The 26,494-nt window shown below is 43.1% G+C and overlaps 1 protein-coding gene across 2 annotated transcripts in view; it reads left to right on the forward strand.

Moving 5' to 3' along the window:
• Positions 1 to 1,950: 1,950 nt before the first annotated feature.
• Positions 1,951 to 26,494, forward strand: part of SHISAL1 (shisa like 1) — a 217,937-nt gene continuing 193,393 nt past the window's right edge. Inside the window, exon 1 of one of the 2 annotated variants that reach the window (XM_040345812.1) lies at positions 1,951 to 2,653. The gene's annotated coding sequence lies outside the window, so the exon portion shown is untranslated. The remainder of the gene's footprint in view (positions 2,654 to 26,494) is intronic. The other variant, XM_040345814.1, reaches the window with a different exon arrangement.

The following is a 26,494-nucleotide window of genomic DNA, read 5'->3' on the forward strand; positions in this document are numbered from 1 at the left end:
TAACCCTTTCAGCGCCCCCTACAGGTTAACCCCTTCACTGCCAGTGGCATTTTTACAGTAACAGTGCATTTTTATAGCACTGATCGCTGTAAAAATGACAATGGTGTCAAAAGTGTCTGATGTGTCCGCCATAATGTCGCAGTCACAATAAAAAATGCTGATCGCCGCCATTTCTAGTAAAAAAAAATATTAATAACAATGCCATAAAACTATCCACTATTTTGTAGATGCTATAACTTTTGCACAAACCAATCAATAAACGCTTATTGCGATTTTTTTTACCAAACATATGTAGAAGGATACGTATCGGACTAAACTGAGGGAAAAAAATGTTCATAGGTCATAGCAATGAGTAAATACTGAAGTTAGTGTGAAACGCGTCAACTGTCCTAGGTTTCGTTGCTGTGACTTGTAGTGCCTGTTTCCCGTTTTTTACTTTAAGGTTATGTTGGATTGGAGTGCGGCTGTCCTGGTCATCTTTTGTTCTTATTTGCCATGTGCATTGCTAGCACCCTTAGTTCCTGAGAAGAAGGCCTCGTACACACGACCGAGAAACTCGACGGGCGAAACACATCGTTTTGCTCTTCGAGTTCCTTGTGAAGCCGTCGAGAAACTCGACAAGCCAAGTTTCTCCATTCCCGTCAAGGAAATAGAGAACATGCTCTCTTTTTGGCTCGTCGAGTTTCTCGACAGTTTCCTCGACGAAAATGTACACATGACCGGTTTCCTCGGCAAAAAAATATCTCCCAGAAAGTTTCTTGCTGGTTTTTGCCGAGAAACTCGGTCGTGTGTACGAAGCTGAAGATTTGCACCCAACAATATCAGCCTGGAGCGGCAATCTCTGTCTCTTTATATATTTTTTGGGCATACTTATTATAGCAAAAAGTAAAAAATATAGATTTTTTTCAAAATTTACACTCTATTTTTGTTTATAGCGCAAAAAATAAAAACCGCAGAGGTGATCAAATACCACCAAAATAAGGCTCTATTTGTGGGGAAAAAAGGACGTAAATTTTGTTTGGGAGCCACGTCGCACGACCAGGGCTCAAGTCCTGCGGGAATGCGTGGGAACGGAGTTCCTGCACTTTTTTTACAGCAGGAACGCAGTTCCCTTTGCAGGACTAGAGCAGCCGAGAGCAGCTGAGCCGCCCGAGCCAATCCTTCACTAAGCGGAGATGCCCAGCTCGAGTCACTGTCAGGGGCAGGAGAACCTTAGTAATCCTTTATGTTACTGGCCGCTTCCTGTATATGGATTCATCGGGTAGTGTGCGGGTATTCCGTCACTTCCTCGATGCCGCAATGTCTCCTGGGAGCTTTTGTCATTGTTCCCGCATCGAAGAAGTGACGGAATACCCGCACACTACCCGATGAATCCACATACAGGAAGCGGCCAGTAACATAAAGCATTACTAAAGTACAGTAATTATGCGGTTTAGTAATTATGCATATGAGAGTATCATTTTTTTTTTTTGGTGGGGGAGTGGATCTTGGGTGGGAGTTCCCTCACTTTTTTCCCCAGGGCTTGACCCCTGCGTACGACCATGCAATTGTCAGTTAAAGCGACACAGTGCCGAATCGCAAAAAGTGGCCTGGTCTTAGACCAGTGAAATGGTCCGGGGCTGAAGTGTGTGTGTAAAGGCAGGTGTGTGTGTATATATACAGTATATATATATATATACAGGTTCACAGATGTATTTAGGACTCCTTGGTCCTACATCAGACCTCAGGGCATGTGACAGCAGGTGTTAGATGGTAAGCTCCTTTGGCATCAATCATCAATAGAGTTTTCCAGAATATAATAAATAAAATATTAATACTGCCAGGACTGGCCAAAGAAAAGACTCCTTGCTCTTTGTACACAGCTGTGCCATAGCTGATGGTAATTGATTGACAGGTGGTCCTAGAAGTCCTGCATCCTCCAGAGGTACCCATATCACCCATACCCAGAAAATGCCAGGAAACCAGAGGCAGCCCCACCTGAAATGTGGGAAAGGAAAGCAGCTTCCCTAAATAGGGGGAGTTGTATGTGTTAGGAGGGGGAGCTGGGAGTGAATCCGGCAGCTAAAGAGACTCAGTAATTGCCCAGATCCTTCAAATCGGAGCTGTCACCGGGAGAGCCGCTCGTTAGAGGGAACGGAGCCGCTTGACCTCCCCGGTGGGTTGTGGATGAAAGGATCGGAGGAAGAGGAGAGATCCGGGAGGAGTACAGAGCACACCGACACACATCCACCCGGAGATCGGAGGAGACAATGATAGAAGGGAGGAGACAATGAGAGGACGGAGGCGACAATAAGAGGACGGAGGGGACAATAAGAGGACGGAGGGGACAGTCCCACTGACAGCCGGATACTTTGTATTGCCTAATACAGCGTGCAGCCACCGCCACCAGCCCGAGCACTTCTGTGCCGGAGGAGATCCGACTTTCCTGGAATTCCTCTGACCATCCTACAAGACTGACAGCACATTCCAAGTCACCCATCTGCTCTGATCCCCATTGAATGGTTGGAAGATCCCCTCCTGGGCACCTCTGGCATGGGAAGGAATGACCCCCCTTCTCATCACTGGCTATGGTTTGGCTCATGAGCCTATCTTGGCATACTGGATTTGGCCAAGGATGCCTTTGCCCACCAGGTCAGGGTTCCCCAGCTCAAAGGTGAGTTGCCACTTCTGGGTCTGTGTTGTCTGCTGTCTCTGATTGCTAGGGATTGGACCGTCTTGTCCTCCAGGGTCCCTGTTTTATTTTCAGTATCATACACATGTGGCTGGAATGTGGGCTCTCAGCAGGAAAGTGTCCCTGGAAATGATTAGGGATAACATTAGGGTTAGAATGTAGAGTTATGATTACATAAGGCTCAGAATGACAGAGGAATGAGAGTTCAGGTATTACAAATGTAGGGGGTTTGACACTGGTTGGAACTACAAGTCCCACTGTGTCCTGCCATTAAACCCCCTAGGTAATGGAGCTAGCTGTGATCTCTGTCCAGACAGCTACAGGTTAGATCTGGTGTCTCCAGGAATAGGAGTTCGACTAAAATAGTTTATTGCAACCATAAATCCTCAATGTGGTGAGGAACTATAAGTCACATCATGACCACTACCTTATGCTCTATAGCAGTGATGGCGAACCTTGGCACTCCAGATGTTTTGAAACTACATTTCCCATGATGCTGATGCATTCTGTAGTGTAGGTGAGCATCATGGGAAATGTAGTTCCAAAACATATGGAGTGCCAAGGTTCGCCATCACTGCTCTATAGAGTATCAAGTAGAACCTATACAGTTTATTCTACAGGTTTGACTGGTGTCTCTAGAATAGAATTTGGACTTTAACTGTTTATTGCTTTATTTACTATTTATTGTTTTATTTACTGTTTATTGCTTTATTTACTGTTTATTGCTTTATTTACTGTTTATTGTTTTAAATCCTCAATGTGCTGAGGAACTACAAGTCACTGCATGGTCACTAGAGTATCTTGTATGTAGTATATATATATAGTTTATTCTACAGGTTTGATCTAGTGTTAGGATTTGGACTTTTAACTGTTTATTGCTACCATAAATCTTCAGTGTGCTGAACTACAAGTCGCAGCATGGCCCCTACCTTATTCTTTATAAAGCATCTAGTAGGACCTGTACAGCTTATTCTACAGGTTTGATATAGTTTCTCCAGTAATAGGATTTGGGCTTTAATTGTTTATTGCAACCTAAAATCCTCAGTGTGCCGAGGAACTACATATCACAGCATGGCCCCTACTTTATGTTTTATAAAACATTTAGTAGGACTTATACAGTTTATTCTACAGATTTGATCTGGAGTCTTGAGGTATAAGCGTTGGACTTGAACTGTTTATTGCAACCATAAAGGATAAATGTGCTGAGGAACTACAGGTCGCAGCATAACCACTGCCTTGTGCTTTATAGAACCCCTAGTAGGACCGATAGTTTATTCTACAGGTTTGATCTGGTGTCTCCATTTATAGGAGTTGGACTTTAACTGTTTACTGCAACCATAAATCCTCAATGTGCTGATGAACCACAAGTCACAGCATTGCCACTGCCCTATGCTTTATAGAGCATCTAGAAGGAACTATACAGTCTATCCTACAGGATTGATCGGGTGTCTACAGAAATAGGATCCGGACTTTAACTGTTCAGTGGAACTTTAAATCCTCAATGTGCTGAGGAACTACAGGTCACAGCATGGCAACTGCTTTGTGCTATACAGAGCGCCTAGTGGAACCTATTATGGTTTATTCTTTAGGTAGTAAAAGGAGGAAAGGGGATTGGAGGGCATGTCAAAGATGTCATTGTCCTTATAATGCATCACATCAGACACCTAGCACCAGTATAGTTCTGGACTGATCTGCTGGATGGATGAACAGTTTTCTTTAAGCCCGCGTCTGTGAAAAGACTCCAAGCCTTATCATGCCACCACTGTACTTGTACCCATTTGTGAACCAGAACCTCAAATATGATTTCCAACATTTTTGATTTGCCAAACATGCCACTGGGTTCTGCTGGGTTTAATGAAGCTGAGAACAACGCAATGGTACATCAGAAGTAGACCTTCCACAGAGAGGGGGTCACATTAGCATCGGGGACTCAGAAAGGTGGGTGTGATGTTGGGGTGATATACAATAGATGATGGGTCCGGTCTAACTGATGGATCAATGGGTCAAACTGAAAGCTTCCATATCCGTAACATAGGTGTGCGCAGCCTATTGCATTAGGGTGTGCACCCCAAAGCCCAAACACACACTACTGATCGCTCTCGGTGTTCATTCAGAAAGGGAAGGGGCCGGTAAATTACATATTTACTGGCCCCTTCCACACTCCTAAAACATCTTAGCATAAGGTGACCAGATTTTTTTAATGAAATCCGGGGACATATTTTTTCTTTACTAGTAATGGCAATAATCAGCGACTCTCTGCCCGTCGCCACCCGCCTCACAGCCTCTTAAGTCTCACTTTTCGGCCCCGGCTACTACTGGATGGGGAGCAGAGGAAGATCACCCTGCCAGGGAAGGCAAGGAGATAGGCAGGTGGCTGGCCAGAATTTGAGCCAAGGCAGAAGAACATGCGAGCGAAGCTGAATGGGCATGCGCCCGAAACTGAAGAAATATTCCATCCGCTCCGACCAGCACATGATCACCAGAAAGGGGCACAGATAATGGGAAAAATACAACCCCCCTATGCTAGTAGGCACAGCGGAACGGGGGGTATGTAATTCAAATTTCTTTATTTTAATTCTGCACTGACTGTCTTTGAAATTGCCCCTACCCTCTATTAAATCCAATCTGGGGACAAAACCAGGTGGGGACAGACTTGGTCCGGGGACAGTGTCCTCAATCAGGGGACTGTCCCCTGAAACTGGGGATGTCTGGTCACCCTATCTTAGCAGCAACAGCCGAGAGGAGGGAAGCTGGCAGTGCTGTGGCGGGGAAAGATGGGAGCCAGGGCAGTAGAGGGAATCTGTGCTTCACAGGGTGATTAGGGTGTGCCTGGGCACACCTGGCACACCCTGTGCACATGCCTATGATCCGTAATAACTAGAAAGATCAGCATATCTTTAACGTTTTCCTGTCCTTATACTACCCAGTATATGGCAGAGCTTCCAGTGTTTGAGATTTTGAAGACAGTTCCTCTTTTGGAGGCAACTTACTCTGTCCCTCCTGCCTCCGTGACTGTCCCTTTTAAATGTACTGTCTACCTGTCAAAAGGATTTATAGTTCTCTAAACTTCTCATCCAGCCTTCTGTTTACTATGTCGGTCATTTTGTAAATGTTAGCATTAAAGTAAAGTAGTGGCACTAGGACCTCCAATGGGCTTATAGAATTATGGCCCTGTGATTGGGGTTTCCCAAGGCAGTCTCCTTTTCCTATCTCAAAAAGTTCGAATGCGTGGCGGTTATTTATATTTAGGTATGACACGCCACAAGGAATGTGATGTGCGTTGTTGCTGCTACACAGTATAGTACAATCTCCTTATAGCTGGCCATGCACTCTGCACAGTCTCTGTACAATCTCATTTAGATTTACCCAATCAATACAAAACCAGGGCCTGCCCAAACAACCCGCTACATTTATATCTAGTCAGACAGGCCCTGGCATTAAACAGATGCTGATAAATCTTAAGGATCAGAATAGATTGTAACGTGTATGTTCAGCTTTAGGAAACTCAATGCACTTGAACTCTTGATGAACTACAAGTCAGATCATTCCATGTCACCCGTGTCTTTTATATATTGTGTCTAGGAAGGAAGCATTCTTGTGCTATTAGGATGACAGGCTAAAGACAGCCAGAGTCATTTATTGGTTTTGGATGATGAACTATAAGGCCCAGCACAACTTAACAGCTCCAGTATGTCACACATGAACCACCATCTGTGTATAGGCTCCAGGTTAATGGAGAAATGGGAGCCATACAGCTGCACCTGCGGAGGAGCTACAAGGTTCTTCATGCCCTACTTAACCCAGCAAGATGTGCATGGAGAACGGCAGTCAGCATGTTATTATTCCGCGTACACACCATCACTTTATGTGATGAAAAAAACCCGACGTTTTTAAAAACGTCACTTTAAATGACCGTGTGTGGGGGAAAACGTTGTTTTATGTCTTGTGAAAAATGAGCAAAAAAAAATTGAAGCATGCTTCAATTTTATGTGTCGTTTTTCAAAACGTCGTTTTTTTACTTCACAGAAATTGACTGTGTGTAGCAAAAAACGACGTTTAAAACGACGTTTTTACACCCGCGCATGCCCAGAAGCTAGTTATGAAGCGAGCTTCAATGGAAAAACGTGGTGAACGTAACCTCGCTTTGCTAGAACATTGTGAGAAAAACGATGGTGTGTAGGCAACTTCGTCTTTGAAAATTTAAGTTTCAAAAACTTAATTTTTTACTTCACAGAAAATGTCGTTTTTTTTTTCATCACATAAAGTGATGGTGTGTATGCGGCATTATACTTTAAATTATGCAGTCTGTTGAGAAACTACAAATCCCAGAATACTGTACCAGCACACCACCTATAAGGCATATCTATAGTAAGGCCTCACGTTGATGGAGGAATGATAGTTCTCTGTCTCTGAATTGAAGACATTGGGGGTTATTTATGAAAGGCAAAGCCACTGTGGGCATTTGGCGCCTAACTAAGCTCAAAATCAATCAATCAATCACTTTGCACTACAAGTGCAAACTACAAGTGCAAAGTGCCCTTGAAATTGCAGTGGAAATGCACTTGGAAGTGCAGTCACTGTAAATCTGAGGGGTAGATCTGAAATGAGGGGAAGCTCTGCTGATTTTATCATCCAATCATGTGCAAGCTAAAATGTTGTTTTTTATTTTCCTTGTCTCCCTCAGATCTACAGCGACTGCACTTCCAAGTGCACTTTCAATGCAATTTCAAGTGCGCTTTGCATTTGTACTTTGCGCTTGTAGTGCAAAGTGGATTTGCCTTTCGTACATAATTGTCTTTCTTTTTGGAACAAACCCACCTTAGGCCCCTTGCACACAGAGAACGTTGGCAGACTGGGGGCAGCAACCTAAAATGCAGGGATTGCACGCGCAGCAGCTAGATGCCCCGTGTGCGTGTGGTCTTAATTGTCTTTCTTTTTGACCTGACTTCTATAAAAAAAAGATTATTTAAAGCGGTTGTAAGCGACCCATTCAGTTTAAAATTAGAAATGAAAGGCAAAACTTTTATGTATAGATATATAAATAAAAAAAACACCTGTTTTTCCCTTTTTTATAAGTGATTACATTCCCTCTGTTCTCAGCTGCATAAGGGCTGTGGGGATAAGAAGCAGCACACTGAGCTTCAAAAGTGAATGGCTGTGCAGTAGGGGGCGTGACAGGGCCAGTCTGATCATTGGAGGAGAGCAGCCAAAGCTGGAGAACTGACCATGTTGTGTTATCTTGCTTAGTTTGGTCAGTTTTGAATAGGAAAGCAGAGGGACTAGCAGGAACACCAGGGATTTCACACAAAGAGAACAGGATACTTTCTCATACAAGTACATGGTACAGCAGGCACATATCAGAAATATGAAGTGGTCGGGTAACAAACGCTTACAGTAGCAAATGTTAACTACCAAAAGTATCATTGCAGTTGCTGCATTGAAAAGCCATTATAAAGGAAAAGTAGTTGTGAAAAAGAGAATTGGTTTAACCAATCATTTTTTGGGTACTCAAATTCTTTGCGGATTGCATGGCTGGAGGTGTGGCAGGGGTGTGTGCTTTGCTTGCATGCTTTGGGCATCCCTCTTCTACATTACATTGGTAAATAGGGATCTGAGGCATGAGATATGTACCCTTGCACCATCTGTCCTCTGTAAATTATTCAGGGTATCACTTAGAAATCTGGATAACTAGATAAAGAGAGTTTGAAGGATCTACTCGCTGCGCAGTTACATAGTTTGGTTGAAAAAAGCAAATAACACATCCAATGATCATGGCATAGACGTGCACGCTCATACCAACTACACATGCGTGTATATGTACTGTGAAGACCAAACCAGCACATGGTCCTTCTTCCTCCCCATCCCTCCATCCTCCTTTTAGTACTCATGTATATACAGTAGATCAGTTTCACATGTTAATGAATTCACTGCTTATTTCAGACAAAAGTGGAGAAAAAATGACTTATTTCCTCTGGTTAAGTTCTTGCTGTTTTCTGCTGTATATTCATAAATATATATAAAAGTCTGAGCAGGACTACAAAAAAAAAAAAAAAAATTATATATTTTTTGCTGATAACCGGTCATTGTAGGTGTCTGTAAAATGCATTACTGGCTTGTCTGCTTTTCTTTTGCAACAAGTGTAAGCAGATACTGTGAGGGAGATTCGATAAGGCATTTTCCAAATGTATTTCTGGCGGTGTGGATGTGGTTAGAAGCCTTCAGCCAAATTCATAAAAACCCAGAGACATTTTCATTGTTAGCACTGGTGTGTGTGACAATGTAGTTCTATTTTATCACACTTTTACTAGGTGACGATATATTGCAACAGATTAATAAATATAACTGCTCAGTGATAAGAAAAGTGACGCTAAATAAAACCTTTTCTATGTTGGAGTCAGTGCCAGGACAAGGTCATCTAGAGCCCGGGGCGAACATGCCAACCTGCCCCCCCAAGATATATGAGCATTATATGTCAGCAAAGATCCCCCCTGCAAAAACACTGAGCACTAATCTGCATGATTACCCCTAAACATAAATCCCCCCTCCTCCCTGTAAAAATCCACCCCCTGCTGAAATCCCCCCTCTCAGCACATATCTTTGCCCCCCCAATCCCGGAATCCCCCCCAGCTCAACAAAATATTTCACTCCTCCTAGCACACATCATCTACCCCTAAAATTCCCCCTCTTAGTACACATCTCCCTCCCAGCACAAGTTCCCCCCAAATCCGCCCTCCTAGCACAAATCCCCCCCAACATAAATCCCCTTAAATACCAACTCCTAAAGTGGAGGTTCATCCAGAAATTACAATTTTTAAGATTAGATTGATGCTCATTTTGTCTAGGGGAATCGGGTAGTTTTTTTTAAATCGAAGCTGTACTTACCGTTTTAGAGAGCGATCTTCTCCGCCGCTTCCGGGTATGGGCTGCGGGACTGGGTGTTCCTTCTTGATTGACAGTCTTCCGACAGGCTTCCGATGGTCGCATCTATCGCTTCACGATTTTCCGAAAGTAGCCGAACGTCGGTGTGCAGGCGCCGTATAGCGTCGCACCGACTTTCGGCTTCTTTCGGCGACTCGTGACGCGATAGATGCGACCGTCGGAAGCCTGTCGGAAGACTGTCAATCAAGAAGGAACGCCCAGTCCCGAAGACCATACCCGGAAGCGACGGAGAGGATGCATCTCGAAAACGGTAAGTACTGCTTTGTTTTTAAAAAAAACTAGCCGATTCCCCTAGACAAAATGAGCATGAATCTAATCTTAAATTTTTTTTTTAGGGTGAACTCCCGCTTTAACAACCCCCCAAATTTCCCATCCTAGAACAATACTTACCCCCTATCAGCCACAAAAGTCCCCCTTCCAACAAAAATCCCCTCCCCCCAATCTCCTTGTGGCACCCCCCACCTTACATGATACCACAGTGCCCAGGGCAGCTGTCCCTCCTGCCCACCCCTTGTCCCGGCCCTGGTTGGAGTAAATCATTGATTGTGTTGCACGTGTAATTTTTGTGTCGCATCTTTGAGAAAATTTGTCTGAAAGTTCCTCTGGTACACACTTTATTTACTCTCCAAACTTCTCCAAATAGCTTTTCTGCCATTTCACAGAAGAGACCATTGCAACAGTTCTGATAGTTTTGCGACAGTTGTATATCCATCTTAGGCCCGCTTGCACACAGGACATCTCTAGCCCTTGTGCGTGCAGAGCTGGGAACCTTAGGCCGCGTACACACGGTCGGTCCAAACCGATAAAAACGGCCTGAAGTCCAGTTTCATCCACCCAAACCGACCGTGTGTACGGCCCATCAGTCTGTTGTCCTTCGGACAAAGATTATAGAACTTGCTTTAAAATCGAACCGATGGACGGCTGACCATCGGTCAAAACAGATGGTTAGTACACAAAAGCATCGGTTCAAAACCCGCACATGCTCAGAATCAAGTCGACGCATGCTTGGAAGCATTGAACTTCGTTTTTTCCAGCACGTCGTGTGTTTTACGTCACCGCGTTCTGACCCGATCGGGCTTTGAACTGATGGTGTGTACGCACATCAGATCATCGGTCTGCTTCAGTGGTGAACCGATGAAAATGGTCCGTCGGACCATTCTCATCGGATGTATCGACCGTGTGTACGCGGCCTTTAGTGTGCCCTGTGCCAAAGTCTATGCTGTAACTGGACAAGACTAAAGGCTCTATCTATGTTCCAGGCACTCACCCCTGAAAGCATAGGGCCCTAAACATGTGTACTCCTTAGTAGAGCATTGAGCCCCATTAGACCACAGGAGAATCAGGCCATAGCTATTACACACAATGCAGCAGTCCTGCACCCCAGCGTTCTGACCCCTGAACACTGCTCCAATCAACTCGCTCACTGAGCAGAAGGGGCTTAACGGGACTTCAAATTTTGCCATTAGAAAAAAAAAAAACAAGGAGTGCTGGATGGGATTTGGATTTTTTGGGGGTCTAGGAGTTATATAGCCTACAGGTCTCCAGCTTCTAAAGAATGATAAGTCACAACCTGACCTTCCAGCCCTTTTCACTTTCATTCTACAGTGTGTCTGATTTAGGATGGAGAGAAAGGGCCAGATCCACAAAGAAGTTACGTCAGCGTATCTATTGATACGCCGCGTAACTTCTAGGATGCCCCGTCGTATCTTTGTTTTGTATCCACAAAACAAGATACGACTGAATTGGGGCTAGATCCGACTGACGTACGTCTTAGTACGCCGTCGGATCTTAGGTGCATATTTACGCTGGCCGCTAGGTGGCGCTTCCATTGATTTCCGTGTAGAGTATGCAAATTAGCTAGATACGCTGATTCTCAGAACGTATGTCTGGCCGGCGCATTTTTTTACGTAGTTTACGCAAGGCTTTTTTCGGCGTAACGTTACCCCTGGGTCTATGAGGCGTACGCAATGTTAAGCATGGACGTCGGGCCAGCGTCGAATTTTCCGTCGTGTACGTTGTTTGCGTAAAACGTTCACGAAGAGGGCTTTGCGTAAATTACATTCATGTCGAAAGCATTGACTATTTGCGATGTGATTTCGAGCATGCGCACTGGGATACCCCCACGGACGGCGCATGCGCTGTTAAAAAAAAACGTCATTTACGTGGAGTCAAGTTGAATTAACATAAATCACGCCCACATCTTTGTCATTTGAGTTCCGCGCCCTTACGCCGACACATTTACGCTACGCCGCCGTAACTTTAGACGCAAGTGCTTTGTGAATACAGCACTTGCCTCTCAAAGTAGCGGCGGCGTAGCGTAACTACGATATGCTACGCCTGCTTAAAATGATGCCGGTCTACGTGGATCTGGCCCATAATGTGCAGGTCCCCATATTAAGGGGGCCATAAATCCCAAAGGTATAATTTAGTTATAGGTGGAGCTTGGTGGCCTGAGTCACTTACTGGCTTCTATATCTCTCTCTGCCACCGTAACCTCAATTCCTACCCCTCTTGGAGTCTCACTACACTTGCTATAAAACAAGACACTCCTACTCTTCTGCTGTAATCAATTGAAAAGGTTAAAGCAAAGTAAATATAATTTTTTTGGTGTTCCCGCCTCCTATATACTTTCTCCTTTCCCCCTAAGGGCCGATTTCCATGCATTCCCATGCGGTGTGTCTTGACAGCTCATTAATTTGAAAGGGCTGCAAAGTGCACTGGTCAGTGAAAAAAGTAGTGATTGCACTACTTTTAAAAACACAGTGCACCAAACTGCATAGTACTGCCCAATGCATTGTGTTTGGGGTGCCATTAACAATACATTGGCACCCACATGCAGAGAGAAAGGAGAGAACATTCGCATGTGGTGCGGGAAATGTGCATGGGACACGCCTTTCCTGTACCGCATTCTGGTGTGAACCATATATTACTTTTATACTAATTCTTTTTGTTTCTCCTCATTGTTGCTACATAAGCATTGTAACATTGTAAAAGTAAACTGTAACTTTTCTTTATTTGAAAATGTTAGTAAACACCTGGAAAAGGAAAGCATTCAGAAACTCAAGAAATATTAGTTTGGGACACCTTTAATTTTCTTTTTTCATAATAAGCATCCTTTACCTGCAGACATTCCTCTTTTCACTTCCTCATTGTTCGTTTTTGCTCAGAAGTTGCTCTATTTCTTCTCTGTTCTGTTCACTTCCTGCTTGTCTGATTGTTACTGACCACCGTGAAGGGAGGCTTTACTGCGGCGGTCAGTAACGTGCTCACCCCCTCCTGGGAACTACATCTGTGTGGCAGGACGCTCTCTACGCGTTAGAGACTTCAAGGAGGTGTGAATTACTGGGCGTGCCGCAATTCATATTGGGAAATGTAGTTCTTACATGAACGAAAGATGCAAACCAGGAAGTGAATGAGAGAACAGAAACTAGAACGCCGGAGGTGATATAGATGAAGGAATTTTTTAGGTATTTACTCATTTTTTTAACAGAATCATTACACTATTCTGTCTGTCTACCTTGCAGACATTAATTATAGGCAAAAAAATGTTTTCCTTTACAACTCCTTTATCTTCAATAAATTTTTATTGGTATATAAAAGCATAGTGTATTTGTACATACAAGACATAGAGTTCCAGTATAAACTCCCGTCACTGGGTACAAGTTGTTCAACAGTAGTAGGTACAACGTATCGAAATGAGTACTATTGTACCTTACAGATTTGGTACTCAATCATGCTAAAACAGTTGTAACGTAAGAAAACATGAAATACCTGTAACACTATCAAAGTATTGTCAGGGAAGAAGAATAGTTTAGCTGAGTTCAATAATTTGAATGTCATATTTATGGTTATACACACTTCTATCCCTGACTCTGTTTCAGATTTAGAGGACACCTAGACCCCCAAGAGCAGGGGCCCACCCCTCCGACGCCCCTTAGGGAACACACTGCGTCTATGGAGGGGGAGCCCTACCCTCCAGGGCCCCGCCATCCCCCTCTCGTTTCACACATCATAAATTCTAGAACTCATATCAAGCATAAGTAGAAGAGGGAAAAAAAAGAACAAAAAGGTGGAAAGAAATTAAAGGAGAAATAAAGAGAGGGAAAGGTGTTTATGTTACGACGGATAGGTATTGCTAAACATAGAGGTCCATTATCAATGTCAAACGGCATTCAGTTTATACCAATCTGCCCATGGGTTCCAGACCTGCCGCCAACGTTCCAGATTGTTTTGAGAGGCCATAAACATGGATTCGTATGTGATATGGAGGTTAGTAGTTCTAATCACCTCCTTCATCGTAGGCAGTTCTACTGATCTCCAACGTCTCATTAATTCTAGTCTCGCGCTCAGTAGTATTTGGGATATTATACGCCTATGCGTGTGTGGTATGGACTCAATTCCCAATGAAAGAACTGCAAGCCCTAGGTCAAAAGGAACCCTAGATCCTATCAATTGACCAATGAGGTCAAAGACCTCTGTCCAGTAGGTCGTCAGCTTGGGGCATTTGCCCAATATGTGCAGTAAAGATCCTTTTTCCCCGCACTGCCTCCAACACAGAGGTGACAGCGTCTTTGAGAAGCCCGCTAATCTCGTAGGTGTTAAATACCACCTAAGTAGTATTTTTTGAGATAATTCCCAAAGGTTAGCACTCCTTGTGGCTTGGTAGTGGGACATGACAGCTAACTTCCATTGGGACAAGGAGTAAGAGTGCCCCAGGTCAAGTTCCCAGGTTCTCATGGATGGAGTTTTGCTAAATTCTGACTTCTGTCCTAGGAGATTATAAAATAAAGATATCCCCTTAATAGATGAGCTAGCATTAGATAGATAAAGATATACACACCACGGAACCTTTACAACTCCTTTAAACAGACCCTGGCACTGAACCTTTTTATTTTACTTATAAAAGCCTCGATGTGTAGACATGCAAAAAAGAGTAGGAGTTGGGCAGCATAGACAGTAATTAGGAGAGGAGTATGACAGGCAAGGAAGAAGGAGGCTGTGTTAAGGAACTGACTCTTCTGTAGTAGTCAAGTTTGCTAGCAAGTCCATAGACACACTGCAAGTGGATAAAATATTGTTTATGGCAAGGAAAAACAGTGGAAGAGCATAAAATACTTACTTCATCTTTGCATTTACCTGCAAAAGTTTGTGTCATGGTTAGCTATACTAAATCCCGGCCTCTTGAACGTCACTCACCTATCCCCTTCTTTAACTTGTAGTGGCTCAAGAAATAGTTAATCACAGAAAAGTGGAGCCTAAATACACTTTCCAACAGTTCTGCCCAACCTACAAAACTCACTATTCTACAGAAGTCTAGTTACTAAATATCTGGCATACAGTATAGCATCTGTAGTTATGACAAATAACATGTAGCAGGCTTAATTCACTAAGCTGTATTTATAAAACATTTGTTGGACGAATGTCACACACATTTGTGCAGGCTGAGCGTTTTTGGGTGTAATTTCTATAATAGATTAATTCCTATGATCATCAGCTCCATCTAGTGGCCAAAAATTGGTACACTTTCTCATTGAGGTATTTCAGAAAACTATACTGCATTTCGGCCACTAGATGGAGCTGGTGATCATAGGAATGAATCTATTATAGAAATGAAAGCCAAGATGAATGTAGCCTACACTAATGTATGTGACATTCATCCAGCCAATTTTATTTTTAAATAAACTCTGAGTTATATACCATAATAATGGGTATTTTCAGCCATATTAAGCTTACATTCCTTAAAATAAATGTTGCTATTGCAAATAACGATCATTATAGCTTAGTAAATTGTGCCTAGAGTTTATTACATATCTCAAAGTGCAGGATTTTGTGACACATAGTAAAGCAGTTAAAGTTGAACTCTAGAGCTCAGAGCTCAGACTGGAAGAGAGAGAAGCAGCACAATCAGTCAATCTGTTCATTTGCTGACAAGAAGCTAATAGAAGTGGAGAACAGAGGGACAGTGATGAGCTCATTGCTGTGCTCTTTCTCTTTTTGCTTTCCAATCGATGGTTCAGGATGACCTGGGCTCAGAGTAAGAGGGCTGAATGATGCTGGACATTAGACTGAGGACATCTAGTGGAAGAAAAAAGTACTGCAAAGAAAATATTTTTTTATTTGATCTTTTAATAGGGTACCATTTTAATATTGTTACTTTTGGTCTGTGTTCTGCTTAGGGCTAGCCTAGGAAACGTGTACAGTAGTCAACCTCCTGGCTGGAAAAAATGAATATTGATAAATGTTATGTAGAAAAAATATTTAACAAGAATTTATAAATATTTTCTTTTTCTCCCTGGAACTTAGTAAATAAATATTGTGCATACAAAACAAAACATTCCATTTAAAGGAAAATATTTCTCCTCCTGGGTGGGGAGTCCAGCGGGTTTAATCTCCTCATTCTTCATTTAGACCTTTAGAAATTATCGGAAAGATTTTGTTGTGTTCCCTTCTGAAAGCTGGAGAATCCCCTGTTATGTGTGTATTGCACAATATAGATTATCAAAAGAATTAAGGGGATACATAGATAGGTAGATAGATAGACAGATAGATAGATAGATAGATAGATAGATAGATAGATAGATAGATAGATAGATAGATAGATAGATAGATAGATAGATAGATATTCCTGAGCACTATGTAGTGTACATGTAGGCTGTGTTTTATAACAGAACTTGGCATCCGCTGATTAGACACAAGACTGCTGCCGGAGGCACCTTCTGAACATCACCAGCCGACTTGTGTTCTAGTTTCATCCAAAGATCCAGCACTGAGCCTGCACCTCCTAACACACCTCTCCCAATATACATCGCCTTTATTTCTTTTACTTGATTTTACTTCTTATAGCTGAGAGCCTGTCTATCTATCTATCTATCTATCTATCTATCTATCTATCTATCTATCTATCTATCTATCTATCTATCTATCTATCTATCTATCTAAAGATAGAGAGATACACTGCCTACATGTAGGTAGATACACTGGATAGATAGATAGATAGATAGATAGATAGATAGATAGATAGATAGATAGATAGATAGATAGATAGATAGATAGATAGATAGCTGATGTAAAGCGCTGCACAAACTGTTGGCGCTATATAAATCCTGTTTAATAATAATAAATAATAATAATAGATAGATAGATAGATAGATAGATAGATAGATAGATAGATAGATAGATAGATAAGCTCCCATCTATAGAAAGTAAAATAAATATATGCCACATTTTAATAATGACGACAGAGAGAGGAAGGAAGGAAAGAAAGAAAGAAAAAGGAGAAAGAAAGAAAGAAAGAAAGAAAGAAAGAAAGAAAGAAGTGCCAAAGAGACATAAAAAGAGGGAGAAGGGGCTCTGTATTGGAAACAGCTGGCAAATATCAGAGGCATACACTAAATATATTAAAGATGCATCACTCTGTTGATTAAGTTTGGCTGTTTATACAAAACAACAGATTAAGGCAAAGAAAACTTGCCTTACTCAAGAAGGATAAGCATGTATGGCCTATAGGTTTTTATGCTACACGCCCTGTAGGAATCACCACTAAGGTACAGCTGGCAAGTACCTGTCACCTAAGAGTCATTTTTCTTGCCTCAGCAGAGTTAGTGGAATTGCTGGGGGCCTTGACCGGAATATTAGATACAACGTCAGAGAATTTTTACCCCCCTACCGGGCCTGGCCCGGAGTGTTGGATGGACGTGTTATAAAGCCTTCGGGGCATTTAGAAACCCAGGAGCAGAGGGAAACAACAGGGCGCAACAGCCCAATTGGTTTCGAGGCTGCCGGCCATCACAGAGGGGGAAGGGAAGGGGTGTAGAGAGAGGAAAGAAGAGGAAAGAAAAGGGGAAATAAGTGGCATATAAGGGGGAGATATAAGGGGGGGGGTGGGTATACAGGCCCCCTACTTTGCCCGTTGTGACTGGAAGATTGTTGGACCCCCAATGCAGACGCCCCCCCAGTAGGGCTGGTTTAAACGGGGGTGGTTTTGCCTTTGAGGTAGAGCGTACGCTACCCTTCTCCCATGAGCTCACCCTAACGTATGGGGTAATTTATGGATATATACAACTCTTAAAGTGGTTCGGAAATACCCGGCACAAAACATCCTTTTTTCTTTTTTTTTTTTCTTTTTTTCCTCCCAAACTGGGGAAACGCATCAGACAGACCAAAAAATATAATATGAACAGGTCAACTAGGGGGGCGGCCCCGAAAATCCCTAAAGAGACTTCCTCTACAAGCACGATCAGACACTATATGACCCCGGACGGGAGTACCAAGAGCCCAGGTCAGATAAAAAAAGTGGAAAAAACGGGGACAACGAAAAAGGGGGCGGGGGAGGCGGCCACCCCAATTGCTGACATTTCAATTGTATCCGAAACCGCCGCCAGTCAAATGCACGACATTAGCCGGGAGTCCCACGTTCCCACCATGGGAGAAATGGAGGCCATGTTAAAGAGGTTGGAGAATGTAATAAAAGAGGAAATCGGCACATTAAGAATGGATTTACATCATGTGTTAGAACGAGTAGAGGAAGTCGAGAAAAAGATTGAAAAGCAGGACCTTGACCTTATTGAAATAAAAAACCAACATCTGTCGCTGAAACAAAACCAGAGGTGGTTGCAATATCGAATAGAAGATCAAGAGAACCGTAACAGAAGGCAGAACTTAAGAATACGCTCTATTAGGGAGGAGAAGGGCGAAGACCTGAGAAAAATTCTCAATGACCTGCTCCTCCCCCTCCTCGACAAAGCCTCGGAGGGTCCCCTCAAAATAGAACGGGTCCATAGGGTGGGAAAGATCAGAGAGGGAGGAGGCAATTGGCATAGGGATATTATTGTTAGGTTCAGACATTTTGAACATAAAGAGGAGATTTGGCGAAAATTGAGAAATAAACCGCCGCTATCCTATGCTGGGACTGAGATTCAGATCTTCTCGGACCTGGCCGGGGAAACCCTGGCCAGAAGAAGACACCAAAAACCCTTATTGGAACAGATGCGCTTACTTAATATTAATTACCAGTGGGGTTTCCCGGCCTGCTTGATAGGCCATAAGGAAGGGGTGTCAGCAAAATTAATATTCCCAGAGGACCTGGTGGGATTTTGCCGCAAATTCGATATGCCTGTGGTGGATTTGCCCGGATGGGAGGAATAGCTTGTTGAAAGATGCTTGACCCCCAGGGTGGTCCTGGGGGATAGGTCCCGGGGGATACTATCCGGTATTGGGGGGAAGGGGTGGGGGAGGGGGGGGATGAGCGGAGGGAGGAGGGGGGAGGGCAGATCTGTTACCCCACCCACTAAAGATCAAGTCCCCGGAATTTCGGGAGAAAAAGAGGGTGGGAGGGGCGTAGAGGAGCTCCACCTCAGCCATAAGAGCCGATGGGTAGGGGGTACCAAGGATCCCTACGGTTCAGAGGCGAGGCAGTGGCCCGGGCAGGGGGGGAGGGAGAGGGGGAGAGGAGGGTGGGGGATGGGGAAGGGAAAAGGGAACTTGGCTCCCATGGAATCTCATGGACAGTTCATTAAGAAATGATCCAGCCATAGAATAATGACTGAAGTAAAATTTCTATCGTACAATGTTAAGGGTTTGAATTCAGCCGTTAAAAGACTCAAGGTCCTCACAGAGATCGAACAACTTAAAGCGGATGTCGTGTTTATTCAGGAATCTCACTTAACCATAGAGGCGAATATTAAGCTTTTTTCACCCGCTTATCCCACTTGGTTTTACGGGGATTCTATCTCGAAACGCGCTAGGGGCGTGGCAATTGGGTTCTCAAGGGGGTTTGGATTTACCCTAGAGGCAAGGAAGACAGACCCAGAAGGGAGATTTATTTTCCTTAGGGTAAGGATTGACAACATTGTCTATACCTTAGCAAATATCTACGCCCCAAATGTTCATCAAACCCAATATTTAGGGAAAATTCTGGGAAAGTTAAAAGACTTCGCCGAGGGCTATACGATCCTGATGGGGGACTTTAATTTTGTCCTGGACCCGAAAGAGGATAGTACGTTCCGTGGGAGGGTGACAAAAAATGGGCTTCTACAAAGAATTAAACAAAAGATTCATGACCACCAATTAGTCGATGCCTGGCGGATTTTTCATCCTAAGGAACATGACTACACGTTTTACTCCCCCCCCACGGAACGTACTCCAGAATCGACTACATCTTGGCGGACCACAGGCTTCTGGACTCTATAACGGAAACGGACATAGGAATAATGACGGTGTCAGATCACGCTCCAATCTCTATGAAAATTAAACTGTCCATACAAAAGAGACAGAGGCCGGTGTGGCGCCTGGATGATAGCCTGATACGCGATGAAGGAGGGGCAAGCAGGGTGGAGGAGGAATTAAAACAATTCTTCCTCATCAACGATACAGAAGGGATAACCAGCGCAACCCTTTGGGAGACACACAAAGCCTACATCAGAGGAATTTTAATTGCGGAGGGCGTAAAAAAAAAAAAAGAGTTGAAAAGTAAAGCAAACACCCTGAATAAAGAGATAGAGACCTTAGAACGCGAACATAAAGCGCAGGGATCAAAAGAAACATACCTTAACCTAACAATAAAGAGAGACGCCCTCAAGGAGACCATGGAACAGGAAGCGAGAAATAAACTTAACTGTATCTCTAAAGAGAGATACGTATGGGGCAACAAACCAAGCAAGCAACTAGCTAAAATGGCTCAAAAAAAGAAAACTAGAAACTATATCGATAAAATAAAAAGGAAAGACGGGAACATGGTTTACGCAAATAGAGAAATAGCGGATACTTTTAAAAATTACTACGAGGAACTTTATACTCTAAAAAATCCAGGGTGGCAGGCAGGGGAAAGGGAGGGGAAGATCCGAGAATTTCTAGACAGGGCAGGACTTCCTAGTTTAGAGGAGATGGAAAGTTTAAATATGGACCGCCCCATAACTGAAGAAGAAATAAAAGAAGCTCTAAATTCCACCGCGGGGGGTAAAAGCCCGGGGCCAGATGGGTTTACCCCCCAGTACTATAAGAGATTCAGCAACATTTTGATCCCAAAGATGTGCAAATACTTCAACGGGCTAGGGTCTGAATTTGAAATCAGCAGGGAAGCTACTGCGGCCACGGTTGCAATAATTTTAAAGGAAGGGAAAGATAGCTCTCTCTGTTCGGCGTACAGACCTATCTCTCTGTTAAATACAGACACTAAGCTCTTTGCCAAGATTCTGGCGGGGCGATTAAAAGGGGCTATGCACGTTTTGATTCACCCCGACCAGGTAGGATTTGTGCCCAACAGAGAGGGCAAAGACAATAGTCTCAGGGCTATCCTCCTGCTTCAGACCATAAGGCAGAATGGGCCCCCAGGTCTATTCCTGTCAGTTGATGCTGAAAAAGCTTTTGACAGGGTAGACTGGGGGCTCATGATGGAGACTCTCAATGCCATGGGAATAGGAAAAAGGATGTCTCGCTGGATTAAAACACTCTACCATCACCCTTCAGCAAAAATAAAAATCAATGGGACACTATCGGACCCCTTCGAGATGAAAAATGGGACAAGGCAGGGATGCCCCCTGTCCCCCCTTCTTTTTATTCTTTCTTTAGAGCCTCTGTTGTCTACCATTCGTAACGACCCCGACATTAATGGAGTCAGAGTAGAAGGGGAGGAACATAAATTATCGGCGTTTGCCGATGATATTTTGTTCTATCTAACCAATCCGGCCAAATCTATCCCAAAGCTCTCCAAAGTGTTGCAACAATATGGGGCCATTTCTAATTTTAAAATTAACGAAACTAAATCTGAAATTCTGAACATTAATTTAAACAAAAAGGAGGTGGGTCGGGTCAAGGAGATCTGTGTGTTCCCCTGGACTAAAGAATTAAAGTATCTAGGAGTCAAACTGGCCAATACAATCCAGAAGATGTATAAAATAAATTATATTCCCCTACTAAATGAGATCAAGAGCGAATTAAAAAGAACGGTTAATAAACCCATTTCATGGATCGGACGCATTAATATGCTAAAGATGGTTGTAGTCCCAAAAATTCTTTATAAATTTTTATTACTCCCAATAGCACTCCCTCAGCAATATTTGAGAATTCTTAATTCCTTGTTACTAAACTATGTTTGGAAAAATAAGAAGCATAGAATATCCCTCTCTATCCTAAAACAGGGTAAGCCATTCGGCGGTCTGGCAGTTCCGGATATTAAAAGTTACTATAAGGCGGCGGTTTTAGCACGTGCGGTAGAATGGGCACGGGATAGGAAGGACAAAAGGTGGGTGCAAATTGAGAAAGCACTAACTAGTAAACATTTGAATAATATTATTTGGATTCCTGCACAACACAGAGTACTAGACCACAAAACACATGATCTAACACGGGATACTTTAAGAATGTGGGACAAGACCCTGACACAAATAGAGGGTAAATTTAATTCCCCATTAATGAACCTTAAAGAAAATCCTTATTTTGCACCAGGGGAAAATAAAATTGGAGGGAATTGGATTAAGGTAGACACGGTATATTTAGGGGATATTATTAAAGAGGGAGAGATAATGACCTATGAAGATTTGAGATCCAAAACGGATTTTTGGAACTTGGATAGGTGGCATTACTCCCAATTGCATCACTTTGTGAGGCACCTCCCCCGTCCATTACGGACGGAGGCGGAGCTAACTCCACTCGAGAAGATTTGTAAATCTAAGAATACAAAGGGCACTATCACTAAATTATATGGATTATTGGTAAAGATAGGTTCACGGAGCGAAGCACCCTTCATAGGTAAATGGGAAAGAGAATTAGGAACCACAAGAGGGACAAACAGTTATAAGAGGATTATGCATCTTACCCATTCATCCGCAATTGACGTACGAACCGCCGAAACAAACTATAAGTGTATCTCAGGGTGGTATATTACACCAGACAAAGCAAATAAATATAAAGCAGATCAGACCGCAGAGTGTTGGCGGGGCTGCTCTGAAAGAGGCACGATGGCCCACCTTTGGTGGTTATGCCCAAAAATACAAACTTACTGGGACATAATTTTGAGTCAAATTAAAGTTATTACGGGCAAAGACTTAAAGAAAGACCCCTGGGTCGTGCTCTTTCATTGTAGCCAAGAGGGGAAAAAAAAATATAAGCAGTCTTTAATTCCTCATCTCCTAAACGCCGCAAAGAAACTTATACCCAAAAAGTGGCAGGAGACAGAAAGTCCACACGTTTGGAACTGGATAGATGAAGTGGAGGAAACGTACAGGCTGGAAGAGTTAAAGGATAGGCACCTGGAGACGAGCGGCGGACATGGGGAAAAATGGGAAAAATGGCGGGAGTATAAAAAAACATGGAGTTATGCAGAAAGAGTTAGGGTATGCTACTAACAAGCCATACGTCGGCAACATGGAAATTATAACATTTCCCAGGCTAGAGTCCTTCCCTAGAGTGAGTCACATATTATTCATGATCAATGAACGTTAAAGATTGTTTTAGCTTGCGAAGGAAAACTTAGGAGATTCCGGGGAGCCAAGAGGGGGGGCGGGGGGGTGTTAATCAATATAGAGCCACAATGGTAAGCTATTGTTACAATCTATTACCATCATTATTATAGTGTTGGCCTATATTTATTAAAAAAAAAAAAAAAAAAAAAAAAAAAAAACATAAGGAGCATAGTAAATATACCACACATGATGCAAACCACAAAACGAGACGTAAGACGCATCAAACCATGAGCCGGTCTCAAGGATTTGGTAAAAGCTGAGGTGGTAAAAAAAAAAAAAAAAAAAAAAAAAAAAAAAAAAAAAAAAAAAAAGAGGGAGAAAGAGAATTTACAGCGAGAGACTGAGAAAGTGGGTGAGAGGGAAATACAGAAAGAGACAGAGAGAAAAAGAGAGACTAGAGAGGAGAGACTTAGAGTGGGGAATGGGGGGTGAAGAAAGAAAGGGAAGGGAGAAAGGGTATGGGGTGAAGGGAGAAAGGGTATGGGGGGGAAGGGGGAGAGGAGTGGGATGGGGGGCAGAGAGAGAGAGCATCGAGGGGGGTGGGGGTGAATGGGGGAGAGGGGAGGGAAAGGAAGGGAAAATAGAGTGAGGAGAGGAGAGATATACAGGAGCTAGAGTGGGGGGATAGAGAGGAGAGAAAAGGGTGGGGGGCAGAAAAAGAGGGGGAGAGAGGGAGAGGAAAGGGTGGGAGAGAGAGAAACAGAGAGGGAGTAGAGAAAAAAAAGAGGAGTTAAAGGGGGAGAGAGAAAAAGAATGTGGAGGGGGCAAAGAGAGACATAAAAAGAGGTAGAAAGAGAATTACAGTGAGAGACAGAGAAAGTGAGTGAGTGGTAAATTTAGAAAGAGAGAGAGAGAAAAGGAGAATGGAGAGAGAGAGAGAGAGAGAGAGAGAGAGAGAAATAGGGATGATATGAGAGAATGAGAGTGTGGAATGGGAGAGAGAAAGGGGATGAAGGGAGGAAGAAAGGGAGGAAAAGGGGGAGGGGGAGAGGAGTGAGATGGGGGAGGTAGAGAGAGAGCAGTGAGGGGGAGAATACAAGGGAGAGGGGAGGAAAACAAGGGGAATGGGGAAAAGGATAAGGATAGAGAACAGAGAGAGGGATTTGGAAGCCATATATTTTGACTCCTAATTTAGTGATTGCCTGTGTCCTCCAATGTACTATTTTTAGGGAATATGAAATTTCTCAGGCTTCTTTCTATAACTACAAACATGTTCTAGTTTTATATACACACAACTCTGGGATTCCATATTGACTGACGTCACAGAGCATCGTTACCAAAAAGGAACCCGCACCATTTCAGCTTGTGGTCTGAGTGTAGCCGAATATGTAAGTGTGCTTCTACGTCATGGTAATTGAGTGCCTGGTAACAACCCGTTGGTTGCTATGGTGCTTGCTGGTGTTATGGGGTTTGGCGTACCTTAAAGAGTAACTCCACTTTTGTTGGGGATAAAAACATTCCCCTATGACTGACCTATGTACATTGCAGGGATTTTAACAAAATGTGTTGCAGGGTCCTACCTTTTGCTATTCTGAAGAAATTGAAGGGCTCCAGGTTCCTGTATTGCATTGCATTTTACAGAAAGATAGTTTTTTTTTTTTTTTTGGTAGTTGCTATTTTTCCCACGAAGATGGAGTTACCCTTTAATACACTATGAACATCCACTGTAGAAACAAGTCTTGTTTTTTTTACTAATTCGCTCTTATCCATGAAAACTGAATGTCCAGCTGGGAAAATGTCATGCTAAAGGGCACAACCTACTGGCCACTTCCGTGAACATCAAGCATACCTTAAAATACTAGTAAAAAGCTATTTTTTGTCAAAAATAAGTAAAATCCATGGTAGATAAGGTTCAAGATTGTGGTGACGCTTTGTGGAAAAAAGAAATAATTTTGAAATTATTGATTTCCTATTAAGCATGTTTGGGAAATATTATATGTGTGTGACTTTCAGCACATCCTAAAACAAAGACTAGTCTGTATGTAATGAAACAGTTTGTTATTTACGATAAAGGAAGACAGCGGACAGTATAGTAGTTTAAATATAATACATAATATAATATTATATAAGCACTTATGCATATTGGGGGGAGATTTGCTCTAACAAATGATTAGTAACTCAGTTCAGTCAATCCTGTGATCCAGACGTTTCTGATCTGTTTCTGAACAAGAATTACGTTTTACATGAACCATTTATACAACATTGCAATTAAATAAATATATTTTTTTTATTATAATTATAATAATACACATTTACAGCAAGAATTAGAACATTAAGTCTAAAACCTATTAATTGTGCGGTATTATTTATGAAAGATGTACACCCCCTATTGTATTGTTTTTCTGAGGATAACTCTTATGCCGCGTACGCACGACCGTTTTTCGGGTTGTAGAAAATTAGTTTTTTTTTTATGTCATTAAAAACGATCGTGTGTGGGCTCCAGAGCATTTTTCGCGATGTAAAAAATGGGCATTAAAAATTTAGAACATGCTCTAATTTTTCACAACGTTTTTAACGTTGTCATTTTTAACGTTGTAAAAAAATGGTCGTGTGCGGGCTTTAACGACGTGAAAAAAAACGCGTCTGCTCAGAAGCAAGTTATGAGACGGGAGCACTCGGTCTGGTAAAACTAGCGTTCCCGTTGTACGTGATGTACGCGCTTTGCTAGAGCATTTTTTTTTTTTACGATCGTGTGCAGGCAAGGCCGTTTTAACGATCGGGTTGAAAAAAAACGTTTTTTCTAGACCATTAAAAATTTCATTTTTTACAACCCAAAAAACGGTTGTGTGTACACGGCATCAGAGCTGGGAGTTGAAGATGACAGACCCCCACTGGTCTGACCGTTTCTGCCATTTCTGCTGCCTGACTGAATAGTGATAACGCATAACGCATTCCCTTCCACTGAGTGTGCATAACGTTTGTGAATAACATCTCAGCAGCTGGGAGACATTGCAAGTTATCAGCATCAAGACAGGCAAATAACAGAACAGCAGATGTCAGATGGGGGGCTTCTTTACTGTGCCTCACCACCCTGAGAGTGAGAGCCAACCTACTTAAAGCGGAGTTCCGGCCACAATTTCACTTTTTAAATATAAATACCCCTGTAATACACAAGCTTAAAGCGGTTCTCCACCCTAAAGTGGAGTCCCGCTGATCGGAACCCTCCCCCCCTCCGGTGTCACATTTGACACCTTTCAGGGGGAGGGGGGTGCAGACACCTGTCTGAAGACAGGTATTTGCACCCACTTCCGGCCACACGCTACGGGCGAAAGACGGGTTTTTCTGACTTCCCGTCTGTCGCCCGTTGTGTGCTGGGAACACTTGGCTCCCAGCACACAGCGTGTGAGCCAATCGGCGGGCGCAGCGCGACTCGCGCATGCGCCGTAGGGAACTGGGCAGTGAAGCCGCAGCGCTTCACTTCCTGGTT

This window comes from Rana temporaria, chromosome 3 (genome assembly GCF_905171775.1).
Source record: "Rana temporaria chromosome 3, aRanTem1.1, whole genome shotgun sequence".
Taxonomy (NCBI): domain Eukaryota; kingdom Metazoa; phylum Chordata; class Amphibia; order Anura; family Ranidae; genus Rana; species Rana temporaria.